This window comes from Podarcis filfolensis (assembly GCF_964270895.1).
Source record: "Podarcis filfolensis genome assembly, chromosome: 8".
Classification (NCBI taxonomy): domain Eukaryota; kingdom Metazoa; phylum Chordata; class Lepidosauria; order Squamata; family Lacertidae; genus Podarcis; species Podarcis filfolensis.
The window spans coordinates 124,292-141,982 of record NC_139611.1 but is presented as its reverse complement, the minus strand read 5'-3'; positions in this window follow the sequence as shown (position 1 = coordinate 141,982).

The following is a 17,691-nucleotide window of genomic DNA, read 5'->3' as shown; positions in this document are numbered from 1 at the left end:
ATCTAACTCCTTGAATTTACAATGGTCTTCCGTGTTTCCACTACAGTATGTGTGTGTTACAGATAGGTAGCCGTGTTGGTCTGCCATAGTCAAAACAAAACAAAAAAAATTTTCTTCCAGTAGCACCTTAAAGACCAATTAAGTTAGTTCTTGGTATGAGCTTTCGTGTGCATGTGTGAAGAAGTGTGCATGCATAAGCCCAAACAGAGCGTTACTATCATCTTTTTATGTAGATGGAAACCAAAACACCGTTTTGCTTTTGTTAGGAATGCTTCTGGTGCGCACCCAAAAAACACGATGCGAATTGAAATAAGCCGAGTCAATGCTTATTCGTCTTCTTTCTACGCATATGGAAGCGATTAGAAGGTGTTTTGTTATTTTGGTCTCGTTACATACACTTTGCTATTTTTGGGTCAATGTGCATTAACACCATAGAACACGAAATTAGCGAAATCCAATATTTTTATTTCTATGTAGATGGAACCCAAATCAACCCCTTTTGCTTTGTTTAAGCTGATTACACTTCGCTTTGCTCTTTGTGGGTGATCCAACACCGAAAGAACAATCCAAGCTTATATGTCTCTATGGAGATGTAACCAAAACACCTATGCTAGATTTGGGCTGAAAACAAACATTAAACTGCTATTTTTGGTTGAATGTGCATTACAACTCCAAAAACACCAATTTTAAATAAGCCCAATCAGAGCGTTTTTATCATCGTTTTATGTAGATGGAAACCAAAACACCGTTTTGCTTCTGTTAGGAGTGATTCTGGTGCGCACCGAAAAAAAACGATGCGAATTGAAATAAGCCCAATGAAAGCTTATTCGTCTTCTTTCTACGCATATGGAAGCGAAAAGACGTTGTTTTGTTATTTTGGTCATTACATACACTATGCGATTTCTGGGCATTAACACCATAGAATACGAAATTAGCGCAATTCAAAGTTCTTCTTTCTATGTAGATGGAACCCAAATCAACCTCTTTTGCTTTGTTTAAGCTTATTACACTTTGCTATGTGTGGGTGAACGAACACCGAAAGAACAATCCAAGCTTATATGTCCTCTTTCTATTGAGATGGAACCAAAAAACCTATGCTTGATTTGGGCTGAAAACAAACATTTCACTCTGCTACTTTTGGTTGAATGTCTAAAAACACCAATTTTAAATAAGCCCAAGCAGAGCGTTATTATCATCTTTTTATGTAGATGGAAACCAAAACACCATTTTGCTTCTGTTAGGAGTGATTCTGGTGCGCACCCAAAAAACACGATGCGAATTGAAATAAGCCCAATCAAAGCTTATTCGTCATCTTTCTGTGCATATTGAAGCGATTAGAAGGTGTTTTGTTATTTTGGTCTCATTACATAAACTATGCGATTTCTGCGTCTGAGCATTAACACCATAGAACACGAAATTAGCGCAATTCAAGGTTCTTCTTTCTATGTAGATGGAACCCAAATCAACCTCTTTGCTTTGTTTAAGCTTATTACACTTTGCTATGTGTGGGTGAACGAACACCGAAAGAACAATCCAAGCTTATATGTCCTCTTTCTATTGAGATGGAACCAAAACACCTATGCTAGATTTGGGCTGAAAACAAACATTAAACCTATTTTTGGTTGAATGTGCATTCCAACTCCAAAAACACCAATTTTAAATAAGCCCAATCAGAGCGTTTTTATCATCGTTGTATGTAGATGGAAACCAAAACACCGTTTTGCTTCTGTTAGGAGTGATTCTGGTGCGCACCCAAAAAACACGATGCGAATTGAAATAAGCCCAATCAAAGCTTATTCGTCTTCTTTCCACGCATATGGAAGCGAAAAGACGTTGTTTTGTTATTTTGGTCTCATTACATTATGCGATTTCTGCGTTAACACCATAGAGCAAGGTTCTTCTTTCTATGTAGATGGAACCCAAATCAACCTCTTTTGCTTTGTTTAAGCTTATTACACTTTGCTATGTGTGGGTAAACGAACACCGAAAGAACAATCCAAGCTTATATGTCTTTCTTTTGAGATGGAACAAAAACACCTATGCTTGATTTGAGCTGAAAAGAAACATTTCACTCTGCTACTGTTGGTTGAATGTGCATTCCAACCCCAAAACCACCAATTTTAAATAAGGCCGAACAGAGCGTAATTATCATCTTTTTAGCAGATGGAAACCAAAACACCATTTTGCTTCTGTTAGGAGTGATTCTGGTGCGCACCCAAAAAACACGATGCGAATTGAAATAAGCCCAGTCGATGCTTATTCGTCTTCTTTCTACGCATATGGAAGCTACTAGAAGGTGTTTTGTTATTTTGGTCTCGTTACATATACTTTGCTATTTTTGGGTCAATGTGCATTAACACCATAGAACACGAAATCCAATATTTTTCTTTCTATGTAGATGGAACCCAAATCAACCAGTTTTCCTTTGTTTAAGCTTATTACACTTCGCTTTGCTCTTTGTGGGTGAACGAACAGCGAACGAACAATCCAAGCTTATATGTCCTCTTTCTATTGAGATGGAACCAAAACACCTATGCTTGATTTGGGCTGAAAACCAACATTTCACTCTACTTTTGGTTGAATGTGCATTCCAACCCCAAAACCACCAATTTTAAATAATCCTAAACAGAGCGTTACTATCATCTTTTTATGTAAATGGAAACCAAAACACCGTTTTGCTTTTGTTAGGTGTGATTCTGGTGCGCACCCAAAAAACACGATGCGAATTGAAATAAGCCCAATCAATGCTTATTCGTCTTCTTTCTACGCATATGGAAGCGAGGAGACCTTGTTATTTTTGTCTCATTACATACACTATGCGTGTCAGAGCTACCCTAGGTCCCAGCTCACAAAGGACCAACGCTGCTTCGTTGTTAAGTATAAAACCTTCATTGAAGTTCAGTTTCACTTCCAGAGCCGCAGCGCGCAGCTCTACGTCTCAACTGTCAGACCGCTGATGCTCCGTCTGAGTCTCCTCCCCCTTGACACCAATTTAAGATTCTAGCCTTGCTCCACCTTCTCCGCTGCTCCTTCCTCCTCTGGGTCCGCCTGCCCGCCGGGGTTCCGCCCTTTCTAGCCTCTTCTCCCGCTGATTCCCCTGAGCCTTCTCCCTCCGGCGGGCTTTAGGAGCTGGTTCCCCATCCGGGTCTCCTGCTGTTCCGCGCGCCTGCACATTTGAACTTGGCCCGCGCGCCCAGCCAGCAGCTTTCCTCCTGACCGTTTCACTGCTGCTGTCACTGCTTCCCCCTTCGGGGGGGGCTAGCTGCAACTGACCTCCCTTCCGTTCCCCCACTCTCCGATGGAGGCGTGGTCAGCTAGTTGCAGCTAGCCCCCCCGAAGGGGGAAGCAGTGACAGCAGCAGTGAAACGGTCAGGAGGAAAGCTGCTGGCTGGGCGCGCGCGCCAAGTTCAATTGTGCAGGCGCGCAGAACAGCAGGAGACCCGGATGGGGAACCAGCTCCTAAAGCCCGCCGGAGGGAGGGAGAAGGCTCAGGGGAATCAGCGGGAGAAGAGGCTAGAAAGGGCGGAACCCCGGCGGGCAGGCGGACCCAGAGGAGGAAGGAGCAGCGGAGAAGGTGGAGCAAGGCTAGAATCTTAAATTGGTGTCAAGGGGGAGGAGACTCAGACGGAGCATCAGCGGTCTCACAGTTGAGACGTAGAGCTGTGCGCTGCGGCTCTGGAAGTGAAACTGAACTTCAATAAAGACTTTTATACTTAACAACGAAGCAGCGTTGGTCCTTTGTGAGCTGGGACCTAGGGACCTCTGACACGCATAGTGTATGTAATGAGACAAAAATAACAAAACAAGGTCTCCCCGCTTCCATATGCGTAGAAAGAAGACGAATAAGCATTGATTGGGCTTATTTCAATTCGCATCGTGTTTTTTGGGTGCGCACCAGAATCACACCTAACAAAAGCAAAACGGTGTTTTGGTTTCCATCTACATAAAAAGATGATAGTAACGCTCTGTTTAGGATTATTTAAAATTGGTGGTTTTGGGGTTGGAATGCACATTCGACCAAAAGTAGAGTGAAATGTTGGTTTTCAGCCCAAATCAAGCATAGGTGTTTTGGTTCCATCTCAATAGAAAGAGGACATATAAGCTTGGATTGTTCTTTCGGTGTTCGTTCATCCACACATAGCAAAGTGTAATAAGCTTAAACAAAGCAAAAGAGGTTGATTTGGGTTCCATCTACATAGAAAGAAGAACCTTGAATTGCGCTAATTTCGTGTTCTATGGTGTTAATGCTCATAGACGCAGAAATCGCATAGTGTATGTAAAGAGACCAAAATAACAAAAATAACAAAACACCTTCTAATCGCTTCAATATGCGTAGAAAGAAGACGAATAAGCTTTGATTGGGCTTATTTCAATTCGCATCGTGTTTTTTGGGTGCGCACCAGAATCACTCCTAACAGAAGCAAAACAGTGTTTTGGTTTCCATCTACATAAAAAGATGATAATCACGCTCTGCTTGGGCTTATTTAAAATTGGTGTTTTTGGAGTTGGAATGCACATTCAACCAAAAGTAGCAGAGTGAAATGTTTGTTTTCAGCCCAAATCAAGCATAGGTGTTTTGGTTCCATCTCAAAAGATAGAGGACATATAAGATTGGATTGTTCTTTCGGTGTTCGTTCACCCACAAAGAGCAAAGCGAAGTGTAATAAGCTTAAACAAAGGAAAACTGGTTGATTTGGGTTCCATCTACATAGAAAGAAAAATATTGGATTTCGCCAATTTCGTGTTCTTTGGTGTTAATGCACATTGACCCAAAAATAGCAATGTAACGAGACCAAAATAACAAAACACCTTCTAATCGCTTCCATATGCGTAGAAAGAAGACGAATAAGCATTGACTGGGCATATTTCAATTCGCATCGTGTTTTTTGGGTGCGCACCAGAATCACTTCTAACAGAAGCAAAATGGTTTCGTTTCCATCTACATAAAAAGATGATAATTACGCTCTGTTCGGCCTTGTTTGAGATTGGTGGTTTTGGGGTTGGAATGCACATTCAACCAAAAGTAGCAGAGTGAAATGTTTGTTTTCAGCCCAAGTGTTTTGGTTCCATCTCAATAGAAAGAGGACATATAAGCTTGGATTGTTCCTTCGTTCACCCACACATAGCAAAATTATTTCGTGTTCTATGGTGTTAATGCACATTCACCCAAAAATAGCAAAGTGTATGTAACGAGACCAAAATAACAAAACACCTTCTAATCGCTTCCATATGCGTAGAAAGAAGACGAATATGCTTTGATTCGGCTTATTTCAATTCGCATCGTGTTTTTTGGGTGCGCACCAGAATCACTCCTAACAAAAGCAAAACGGTGTTTTGGTTTCCATCTACATAAAAAGATGATAGTAACGCTCTGTTTGGGCTTATTTAAAATTGGTGTTTTTGGAGTTGGAATGCACATTCAACCAAAAGTAGCAGAGTAAAATGTTTGTTTTCAGCCCAAATCAAGCATAGGTGTTTTAGTTCCATCTCAATAGAAGGCGTACGAATAAGCTTGGGTTGTTCTTCTGGTGTTCATTTACCCACAAATAGCAAAGCGAAGTGTAATAGGCTTAAACAAGGCAAAACAGGTTGATTTGGGTATCATCTACATACAAAGAAGAATCTTGAATTTCGCTTATTTTAAGTGTGTTCTGTGGTGATAATGCTCATAGACCCAGAAATCGCATAGTGTATGTAATGAGACCAAAATAACAAAAGACCTTCTAATCGCTTCAATATGCGTAGAAAGAAGAAGCTTTGATTGGGCTTATTTCATTTCGCATGGTGTTTTTTGGGTGCGCACCAGAATCACCCTTAACGGTGTTTTGGTTTCCATCTACATAAAAAGATGATAGTAACGCTCTGTTTGGGCTTATTTAAAATTGGTGGTTTTGGGGTTGGAATGCACATTCAACCAAAAGTAGCAGAGTGAAATGTTTGTTTTCAGCCCAAGTGTTTTGGTTCCATCTCAATAGATAGAGGACATATAAGCTTGGATTGTTCTTTCGGTGTTCGTTCACCCACACATAGCAAAGTGTAATAAGCTTAAACAAAGCAAAACAGGTTGATTTTGGTTCCATCTACATAGAAAGAAAAATCTTGGATTTCGTTTATTTCGTGTTCTATGGTGTTAATGCACATTGACCCAAAAATCGAAAACTGTATGTAACGAGACCAAAATAACAAAACACCTTCTAATCGCTTCCATATGCGTAGAAAGAAGACGAATAAGCTTTGTTTGGGCTTATTTCAATTCGCATCGTGTTTTTGGGTGCGCACCAGAATCACTCCTAACAGAAGCAAAACGGTGTTTTGGTTTCCATCTACATAAAAAGATGATAGTAACGCTCTGTTTGGGCTTATGCATGCACACTTCTTCACACATGCACACGAAAGCTCATACCAAGAACTAACTTAATTGGTCTTTAAGGTGCTACTGGAAGAAATTTTGTTTTGTTTTGTTTTGACTATGGCAGACCAACACGGCTACCTATCTGTAACACACACATACTGTAGTGGAAACACGGAAGACCATTGTAAATTCAAGGAGTTAGATGACATGTCTCTTTGGCTTTTACATCCGCGGTTTAAGGTTTGCTAAAACATGATAGTATAATTTGTTTTTCATACACCTGTGTCAGGAGTTTTCTGGGTCCCCTGTGTTCTGATTGGCTACTCGGGAGGATACCCAGTTGCAGTGAATTGGGTTGGAGACTCTCAGCTGCTCTGCATTAGTTGCACCCGGTGTCCCAGGCTGATCATGAGTGATGCCTGCTAACCAGGTGCAATCAATCAAATCAAAGTTGTCTATAAAAGCTGTAGGCTGAAGGGGCTCAGTGAGCTTCTTCACAAATGGAGGTACCATATGCTGTGAGACTGTCGGCCAGGGGTCTCTCTCGCTGCTCTACCAGGAGCTCCAGGCAGCTGAAGGGGAGATTGTTTGCGACTCCTCTCTAGTATGCTATCATTTGTGTTTTATATGCCTTCTGCTATCTGTTAACCTTATGCAAATAAAGCATTGCTTATTCTTCATCCACTCGCGTGCTTATTGGCTCCAAATCCAGAAATAACCCTGCCCTTGGCAGAACATATACAGTGCTTTTTTTCTGGGGGGGACGCAGGGGAATGCATACTCCTAAAACATTTTGTGAATGTACTTTTGTCCATTTATTTATTTTTCCCGGTTTGAACTATAAAATGGTGATTTTCTTGAGTCAAAATGAGAGTACCCCCAATCATTTTCTTTAGAAAAGAAGCACTGCATATATACACACACATATACATATATCCATTTTATTTTTATATATTTACAAACGGACACCTATACCTAGGTATGTATATTCTTGTATATAAACTTCCGCGGCCCACCCACACCATCCCACCGCCAAGGGGCACGAGAGGAAGGCCACTGGGGGAGAAAGGCAGGTGACGACGAGGCGGGGGGCAGGGCTGCCCCCTGGGGAGAGCGGGGTCGAGAGAGAGTGGGTGGGAGAAAGAGAGAGGGCCAGCCTGGCTTGGCACGCCTCTGCTGGCCCAACGTCGCACAGCCTCTTCCGCCCGTTTCCCTCCCCTTCCTGTGCTCATGCCTCTCCTCCCGTGGCACCTCCTTCCGGTAATCCTACCCTCGCCCAACATGGCGGCAGCACAGCCTTTTCCGCCCGTTTCCCTCCCCTTCCTGTGCTCATGCCTCTCCTCCCGTGGCACCTCCTTCCGGTAATCCTACCCTCGCCCAACATGGCGGCAGCACAGCCTCTTCCGCCCGTTTCCCTCCCCTTCCTGTGCTCATGCCTCTCCTCCGGTGACACCTTCTTCCGGTACCCCTGCCCTCGCCCAATATGGCGGCAGCACAGCCTCTTCCGCCCTTCCGAGCTAGGAGTGCAGAAAAAGGTGGAACTGCCATGAAAAGGAGAGGAGGAGTGAGAGTGAGTGAGTGAGTGAGTGAGTGAGACAGGGAGCATCCTAGAAGAGATGGAAGGGGAACCCAAGGGTCATCTAGTCCAACCCTCTGCAAAGAAGCTCAGAGCTACAATTCCCAGGTCTTCTTTGGGAATTCTATGGGAAGTAAGAGTTTCTACATTCACGAGCATTCACTTAAGAGTGCGCTCATGTTTTTACCTTTTATTGAAAGCGGCCACAAGTGACTTGGGTGGAGTATAAATAATAAAATTATATTGCTCCTGCTGCTGTTCTTCTCTTAGCCTAACTCAAATCCAACCCAATACCAAACCTTAACCCTAATGCTCACCCTAACTCAAATCTAATCCTCACTCTAACCCTAACCTTAACCCAAACCTAAGCCTCAGTCTAAACCTAAGCCTAATTTAACCCTAACCCTAAGTAATAAAATTATATTTCTCCTGCTGCTGTTCTTCTCTTACCGTAACTCAACCCCAACTCTAACTCTAACTCCTAATCCTAATCCAACTCAAACCCAACTCTCACTGTAACTCTAAACCTTTACCCAAACCTAATCCTAAACACTTTGCTTCTTTTTGTGGTGTTTTGTGTTATTGCTTCATTTCGTAGGTCATGAGACTTTCTTTGTTTCTTGTGGTGTTGGTTCATTTAGCAGTTTTTTAATTGGCTTTTGTGTTTCTTTTGGTATTGCATCATCTTCATAGGTTGTTTGGATTTCTGATTAATTTGCTTTGGATTTCTGGTAGCTCTGCTTCTTTATGATTTGTTTCTGTGTTTCTGGTGTTTTGGCTTGGTTATGTCATAAAATTGAAGAAATACCACCAGAAGCACAAAAACCAAGAAATATTCCCAAAATGAGGCAAAACCAGGAGACATGAAAACCAAGCCAAATCAATGGAAAAGAAACAATCTCACCCCAAACCGCAGAACCATTCAAAGTCAAAGAAGCAAAACAATTAAATGCAAAAAACAAGCAAAACCACCCCAAATTAAACAAATCAGCAGAAAACAAAAAAGAAGCAGTAAAGCCACCAATTACAAAGCAATGCCACAAGAAACTGGAAACCAGTTTTTAAAAAGCAAAACCAGAAACTCAACAAGCATGCAATTTATGGGAGTCCAAAAGCACTTCAAGCAACAGAAATTAACCAACATAGCATACTAGTTTTCACTTAGTCTTGGGTTTCTGGTGAATGTGCTTTGTTTGCAGCTGGCTTCATTTGTTTTCCATTGGTTTAGCTTGTTTTTTGGACTTTTGCTTTATTGCTTCTTTTGAGAAGTTTTCTTGTTTTTGCATTCTGGTGGTAATACTTTTGAATGCTTTGGGGGTTTCTGGTGAATCTGCTTTGTTTGGGATTGGTTGGCTTCTTTGTCAGTTTCCATTGATGTTGCTTTTACATGGTTCTTCTGCTTCTTTTCAGTAGGTTTTTGTGTTTTTAGTGGTTGACTTCATTGTTGGAATGGTCATTAGACATTTCTGGTGGTTTTGCTTCATTTCTGATGGTTTTCCTTTTTTTCTTGGGTTTATCAGATCTCATACAAATTAATATTCTCAAAGGTGCAAAACCCAAAAAACCTAGAAATGAAGCAAACTCACCATAAATCCAGCACCCAATCTGTTATGTACTAACCTTGGATCCTAGAATGCAACAACTGATTGGTCTTTTCCTGCAGGCCAATCAGGCTCCAAGAGGGAAGCAGAGTTAGCCAGTCAGACGGGACTCATTCTGTAAATAATGTATATAAAAGCCTGAGGTTGGGGGGGGGGGCAATAAAGAGCATGAAATACATACAAGACTCTGAGTATATTTCACAATCGTAATTTATATAAAAGAATCCATGAAACGAAAACCACCCCAAAAGAAACAAATTCAACATAATCCCAAAAATGAACCAGAAACAACAGAAACAAACCACATCCACCAAAGATGAGAAAACCAATTAAATAGAACCACAAGAAACCCACGCAGTAAACATCTCAGGGAAAAGCGAAATCACCCCCACACCATGCAAAACTAAGGTTTAACTGGCTTTGGGGTTTCTGCGAAATTTACTTTTCCCCTCTTGTTGGGGGTTTCTGGTGGTATTTCTTCTGCTTCTCACATTTCTGCTTCTTTTCAATTGGTTTTGGGATTCTGGTGAATTTGGTAATGATTTGATTGAAGTCTCTGTCTGGCAATCTTCCTTTTTCATGAATTCCTTCCTTGTTGGGTTTCTGGTATCTCACTTTTGGTTTTCCCATTTCTCTTAGTTTTGCTACGTTTCAGGTAGTTTGCTTACTTTTTGGAATTATGCAATCTCATAAAAATGGAGCAATATCATTAGAAGCTTAAAAAGCATGAAAAAAACCCCAGGCACTAACCCTAACCCTGAACATCCACCTACGTATCCCCTGCCCTAACCCTAACCCTGATATTCTGGTCATCCATCTTGGGGATAACAATCTGGTGAGGTAAATTCAGTTGAGATCACTAAATATCTCCATCAGCTGTGCTTCCTCATCCCTGAGCTTATCATAGTTTGGTTTGGAATGTTGTAGAGGTGCTTATGGAGTGGGGGCAGCCTTCCTAAGAAGGTGGATGGGCAAGACATAAAGCTAATCATTCTACAACGACGTTTGTGTTTGAAAATGTGGCTGCTTATATCCCTCATGGCAGAATTATGTTCTGTGCCCCACAGTTGTATAGACCTGGTGGTATGCATCTTTCTGATTTGGGTTCTGACATGATTCTTAAGGATCTGCAAAGAGCTCTGTTTGAGCACTTGTGTGTTTGTGGGTGGAGGTGAACAAGCACACCTGCCCAGACTTAATTTGATTTGGTTACATTGGTCGAATCTGACTAGTTTTGCCGATCCTCAAGTTGTTATATTTAATAAATACAACCTATTTATCCACTTTTGGTTGTCTTGACTCTTCCTCCTGATGTGCTAGGAACCACTCGGTATGGGGGGCGCTGCAAAACATGCGGTTTTTACTGCAAACATTTTGCCAGACTTTGGCCTTGATTTGGAGTGAATCAGACGATGTTGGGTTTTGGGGTGACCTTATGACCCCTGTCAGTTACTTGGTTTGTCGGGCAAAATGCTACAAAAATGCTACAATGTCTGGCAAATGCTACAAAACTTTTGCCAGACTTTGGCACCAGTTTGGAGTGAATCGGACAATGTTGGGTTTTGGATATTAATTATGAACCCCGGTTTGATGTATCAATTACTCTGTTTATGGGGTGTTACAAAATGTGGGGGTTTTGCTGCAAAACTTTTGCCAAACATCAGTTTTGATGGGATCCCAGATTTGGGGGTTTGTAGTTAAATGAAGCATTCTTTCAGTGCTTCTCGGGAAATGTGCAGTTTCCGTCAGATCAAACTAATACTACTGGATAAAATTATATGGTTGTTGATTATCAGACAGTTCACCCATTTATCAAGGAAAACGTCTGTCAGAGCTACCCTAGGTCCCAGCTCACAAAGGACCAACGCTGCTTCGTTGTTAAGTATAAAAGTCTTTATTGAAGTTCAGTTTCACTTCCAGAGCCGCAGCGCGCAGCTCCACGTCTCAAGTGTCAGACCGCTGATGCTCCGTCTGAGTCTCCTCCCCCTTGACACCAATTTAAGATTCTAGCCTTGCTCCACCTTCTCCGCTGCTCCTTCCTCCTCTGGGTCCGCCTGCCCGCCGGGGTTCCGCCATTTCTAGCCTCTTCTCCTGCTGATTCCCCTGAGCCTTCTCCCTCCCTCCGGCGGGCTTTAGGAGCTGGTTCCCCATCCGGGTCTCCTGCTGTTCCGCGCGCCTGCACATTTGAACTTGGCGCGTGCGCCCAGCCAGCAGCTTTCCTCCTGACCGTTCCACTGCTGCTGTCACTGCTTCCCCCTTTGGGGGGGCTAGCTGCAACAGACCTCCCGTCCGTTGGAGGCGTGGTCAGCCCTGACTCCCTCTCTGGAGGAGACACTGCCCCTGACACATGTGACTCTTCCCCCCCACTACGCTCTGTTGGGGAAACTGGTCCCGATCCTCCACTGCTGCTTTGGGGTTCCGCTCTGGCTCCTTGTTTCTGGTGCGTCCCCCCTGGGACCCCCCTTGCCCTGACCATCGGCGCCCCCTTCTGGGAATCTTCTGATTCGCTGGAGAAGCTCATGGAATCTCTCGGGCCACTGTCATACTCCCCTACGCTGCCCTCGGATTCTTCCCCTTCGCTCTCCAATTCCTCTCTCCCCAGTGCTCCTGCTCCTGATTCCCTGACATCCATCCCCCCCTCGAAGCCCCCCCTTCCCCCCTCTCCCTCTTCGGGTGTGGGTTCCGGGTGCTCCAGTCCTGTGGGTGTGAGTGCGGGATACCATTCTTCCCCCCTGGTGTGTAGCCGGTCCACTGGATCCGGCCCAACCGCAACGGGCTCGTCGACGTCGATTTCCTCTGCTTCCATCTCTCTGCTGATGTGCTCGAATCCAGGATCCTCCCCCAACACGTCCATGTCCTCCCCTCCCCCGGGTACCTCTGGTGAGACTGCTTGCAAAGGTCCCCGCAGCAGCTCCCTGCGCCACCCCACCTCCGGTTGAGTGTCCCACCAATAGGAGCGGTCTGTGGCAAACCCCGAGAGAGACCCCTCCGAGGAGCTAGTGTCCGGCGTCGTCTCTTCAGCTGATGAAAAACCCTGGAACGCACTGACAGACAGTGTGGGTGTGAAGAGCCAGTCGTCGAAATACTCTGCCGGCATAGGTCTGTGTGGGAAGAGTGCATGGAACGCGTCTTTAAGATAGTGCTCCTCCACGGCATAGCACGGTACCCACCTGTTGGCACTGGCTGGGGTACCTTCCCTGGCGAGGAGGTATTCCACCCCCTCTTCCCCCCACCTCGAGTCCAAAATCTCCGTGACCTCGTTGAGTGGCGTCGCCCTCCGTGACCCCTCCCTCTTCGGAGATTCGTTAAGTGGGTCTGGCGCGTTCCCTGTCGCCTGAAACCTGTGGGGTTCCCTGTAGGGTGTGAGCACTGACCTATGAAAGACTGGGTGCATTCTGGAGCCCTCCGGGAGTGTCAACCGGAAGGCCACTGGATTGATTTGCGCCGCGACCTGGTAAGGTCCCAGCTGCTTGTGCTTGAGCTTCCTCTTAGCTAGCGTCCTGGCCGGCACTGCCCCCACCTGGATGTCCTCCCCGACCCTCCTGTGCTTGTCTGCCTGCATTTTGTAGGCGTGTTTCGCCAGTTCCAATTGCCTTCGGAGTTGCTCGTGGACCTCCTGTAACTGCTGCCAAGTGCTCTGCTCCCCTTGGCTCCCCCTCCCCCTTCGTCTCTAACCCCGGGAAAGTTCTGGGATGCCGCCCATTATTGGCGAAGAACGGTGTCACTCCTGTAGACCCGTGCTTCGTGTTGTTGTAGACAAACTCGGCCAGCGGTAGGTAGTCCACCCAGGTCGAGGGTTGTTGATTGGCGTAGCATCGCAGGTACTGCTGCATGATGGCGTTGACCCTCTCCGCTTGTCCGTTGGTCTGCGGGTGTCGTGCCGACGCTAAGTTTTTTTTTTTAAAATATTTTATTAAGGGTTTTCTTGTTTTACAGTGTAAGTGTAATGCCTCATATTTTTTTTTCTTCCATGTAACAATTTTACAAATCTGTTTCATTTGATGAGGCATTAGGGAGAGAAGAAAAAAAAAGAAAAGAAAAAGAAAGGGGGTGGAGGGAGGGGAGATGGATGGGGGTGGGGTCGGGTAGCGGTGTTTCTGTTATGCTTAAGGTATGTAGAGTTTGGTGTCAGCGTGCTTGTGTTGTTCACTTGTGTTCCTTTGGTGGTGAGAGAGGTTGGGGTTGGCCTAGGGTGTGATTGTTTGTTTGTGATTGGCTGTGGTGATCTTTGTTTTCGTGTGTGAGTGAGGTGGGTGGGTGTTTTGGATCAGGTTAGCCATATTGATTTTTATGCTGTTGGTGGATTATTGTCGTTGTCCTCTTGGGCTGTGTATGTGATAAAGGGGAGCCATACCGGGGTGAAGGTGTCTTCTTCTGTTTGTCCCCGTGTCAGTTTCAGTTTATTAGTTAATTTTTCTAGTAGGGCTGTTTCCCATACTATTTGGTACCATTGGTCCATGCTTACTCCTGACAGGTCTCTCCAGTGTCTGGTTATGGTGTTTCTGGCTGCTGAAAGTAGGTGGGTTATGAGTTCTTTGTGGTGTAAATGGGCATTGTTGTCTTGGAAGATGTTTAGTAGGGCCAATTCTGGGGTGACGTCTAATACTTGTTTAGTTATTTTACATATTTCTTGTATGGCTGTTGTCCAGAATAGTTGGATTTTGGGACACTCCCACCACATGTGGAGGTATGTGCCTGTGGAGGTGCACCCTCTCCAGCATTTTGGTGAGGTTCCTGGGTGTATTAGCGCTAGTTTCCTTGGTGTTAGGTACCACCTGTAGGTGAGTTTCAGTGTGAGTTCTTTTCTTTTCGTTGATATGGATTTAAAGGGGGGTTTAGACCACATTCTGGTCCATTGAGTGGGGTTAATCTCATAGCCTATGTCATTCTCCCATTGTTTTTTGATTGCGTCTAGGGGATTTGCGGGGTTTTGGAGTAGTATTTTGTATATTGCGGATACCGCCCCTTTACCGTTTCCCTTTGTTGTTAGGAGGAGGTTTTCAAAGGTTGTCAGGGGTCTAGTTGCTGCTGATTTTACTGTTGGGTTGTTTAAGAGGGCATGTAGTTGGTGTTGTGTTAACCAGGGCATTTGGGTGTCTTCTAGTTTGTCTTGTATTTCTTGTGTTGACAAGGGTTTGTTATTTTTATAAAAGTCTATTAGGCGATATAAGCCTTTGGTTCGCCAGGTTTTTATCTGGAGGTTTTGTGCTGCATGGTGGAATAATGGGTGGTACGCCAGGGGGATTAGTGGGGATGGGGTTGGGGATAGTTTGCCTATTTGTGTTTTCCATGCTTTGAGCATGGTCTGTGTGTACCTGTTAAGTGTTGTGGGAATTTTCTTTAGTTTGTTTGGGAGGAGTGGGTATGTTGTGGTGCAGGTATTTTCAATTGTGTCCCTCTCTAGGTGTACCCATTGTTTTGTCTCATCTTCTAGTATATATGGGATTATATGGCGTATTTGGTTGGCAATGTAATATGCTTCTATGTTGGGGATTCCCCATCCTCCTTCTGAGGTGGGGAGGTGCAGGTATTTGGGGCTTATTCTTGGTTTTTTATGTGAGAAGATGAAAGAGTGTAGTTTTCTCTGCCAACTGCGGAGGTGGGTTGAGGGGATCCAGATTGGGAGGGTTTGGAATAGGTAGGTTAGTTTTGGGAGTGTGATCATTTTGATCATGGCTGTTTTGTCTGAGAGAGTGAAATTCATGTTATTCCATCTCTTTAGGTCTTTGTTAATTTGTCGCCACAGGGGCTTGTAGTTGTGGAGGTACAATTTATTGAGGTTTCTGGTTATTTGTACCCCTAGGTATCTGAACTTGGTGTGGCAGAGTTTTATTTTGGTGACCTTCGTGAGTTCTTTTTGGGTGTGAGGAGGGGTGTTGAAGCACATAGCTTCTGACTTTGTAAAATTTACCTGTAGGCCCGACACCATTGCAAATGTGTTGAGTTCTCTGATTAGGGAGGTTGCTGTGCTTATGGGGTCTGGTGTTGTGACCATTAGGTCATCTGCAAAGAGCCCTAATTTATAGGTTCTGCCTTTTATTTCCACTCCCTTGACGTCTGTGGCTGCTCGGATGCGGATTGCTAAGGGTTCCAGAGCCAGGATAAATAAGAAGGGAGACAGTGGGCATCCTTGTTTCATGCCTCTTTGGATAGCTATAGTATTAGAATCCATATTGTTAGTTCTGCATTTTGCTGAGGCTTGGGAGTATATTTGTTTGAGGGTTTGTAGGAAGTTGGGGCCAAATTTCATGTTAGTTAGTACTGCTAATATGTATTTCCACTCTAAGCAATCAAAGGCTTTGAGGATGTCTAGGGACATAATTGCCAATGGGAGTTTAGTTGCCTTGCTGTGTTCAATCAGGTCAGTAGTTTCCTGATGGGGTCTGTTATATTGCGGCCAGGGACAAAGCCAGTCTGGTCTGGGGCTATTAACTTGTGTAGGAAGATTTTTAGGCGGTTGGCCAAGATTGATGTGAATATCTTGTAGTCTTGGTTTATTAATGAGATTGGGCGGTATGATTCTACTTTGAGGCTGTCTTTTAGTGGTTTTGGGATGGAGACTATTTTGGAGTGGGTCCAGGTTTTGGGGATGGGGCCCCCTTTTATGATGTCGTTGAATAGGCGGGTCATGTAGGGCATCAAGGGTTCTTTGAATTTCCTATAGAATTCTGCTGTGGAGCCGTCTGGGCCTGGGGCTTTGTGTGGTTTCAGGTTTTTGAGGACCACTTCTATTTCCTCTGGGGTGATAGGGCTGTCCATGAATTCCTGTTCCTCATCAGTTAGGGTAGGCATGGTCAGTCGTGCTAGAAATGTTCTGATTTCCTTCTCTGGTGGGTTATGGGAGGTATATAGGTTGGAGTAGAATTCTGCAAATTCTGAGGATATTTCTTCAGGGGAGAATGTTATGTTTCCGTCTTTTTTGGTGATGCAGTGTATTCTTGTTTTGAGTGCTTTTTTCCTACATCTATTTGCTAGTAATCTGGAGTTTTTCCCTCCATATTCATAGAAACGTTGTTTAGAATATAGAATGTTGATCATTGTTTTGTTAATTTCTAGGGAGTCTAGTTCTCTCCTTTTTTGTTCTATAAGTTTGAGGAGTTTTTTAGATCCTGTTTGTTTGTAGCGTGTTGAGAGGGCTGTGATGTCTTGTTCTATTTTGCTAATTTTTGAGGAGGTTTGTTTTTTAAGGGATGTTTTCTCTTTTATGCAAGCTCCTCTGGTAACCGCTTTCATTGTGTCCCATAGGAGGGGGGTTGTTATATTGTCTACATCGTTTTCCTTGAAGTAGTTTTGGAGGGTTTTTGTGAGACTCTCTCTAATTTGTTTGTTTGTAGTTAGGATGGGACTGAAGGACCATGATGGGGTGGTTTGTGTTCCTTCTCCTATTTTAACGGTGACTTCTACTGGGGCATGATCTGTGATTTTAATGTTACCTATGTTTGTTGATTCCACTGAGGGAATCAGACCCTGTGTGAGCAGAATGCTGTCCAGTCTGGACACTGTATCGTGACGTCCCGATTGGAATGTATGGCTGATGTCTCCCGGGTTTTGCTCACCCCAAATGTCATAGAGACCCCTGTTTTTTAGCATTTTTAGTAACTTGTAAGAGTTCCTAGTTGTTGGGGGTTTCCTTCGGAGGAAGGTTGCCCATGGGGTTGTAGGGTGGATGTCTTTCAGGGATATACCTTTCATATTTAGATTGAGGTCCCCTCCTAGGATTGCTTCCCCTTCAGAGAAGGAGAGGAATTTGTTTAGTGTCTTCTGGAAGAATTCTAATTGTTTCGCGTTTGGGGCATATATGGAGCCGATTGTCAGTTTGATTTTGCCATCTAGTGTCCCTTTAGCGAAAATGAATCTGCCTTTTTTGTCCTTGAGGACTGTTGTGGCAGTGAAGTTCAGGTCTCTACTGAGTATTATGGCTACACCGCGAGCTTTCCCTGAGCCTCGTGCGACCCACTGTTGACTGAAGCGGGGGTCGCTCAGGAGTTTGCTGCCTTTGGGTGGGTTGTGTATTTCTTGTAGGAAGGTGATATGTGGTTTCATGGTGTTTATGTATGAGGTGATGCGTTTTCTTTTGATGGGGTTTCCCAGCCCCCTCACGTTTAGTGTAATTGCTTTTAGGTTAGCCATCTTGCTTATCTATTATGTGGGGCGATTCCCTG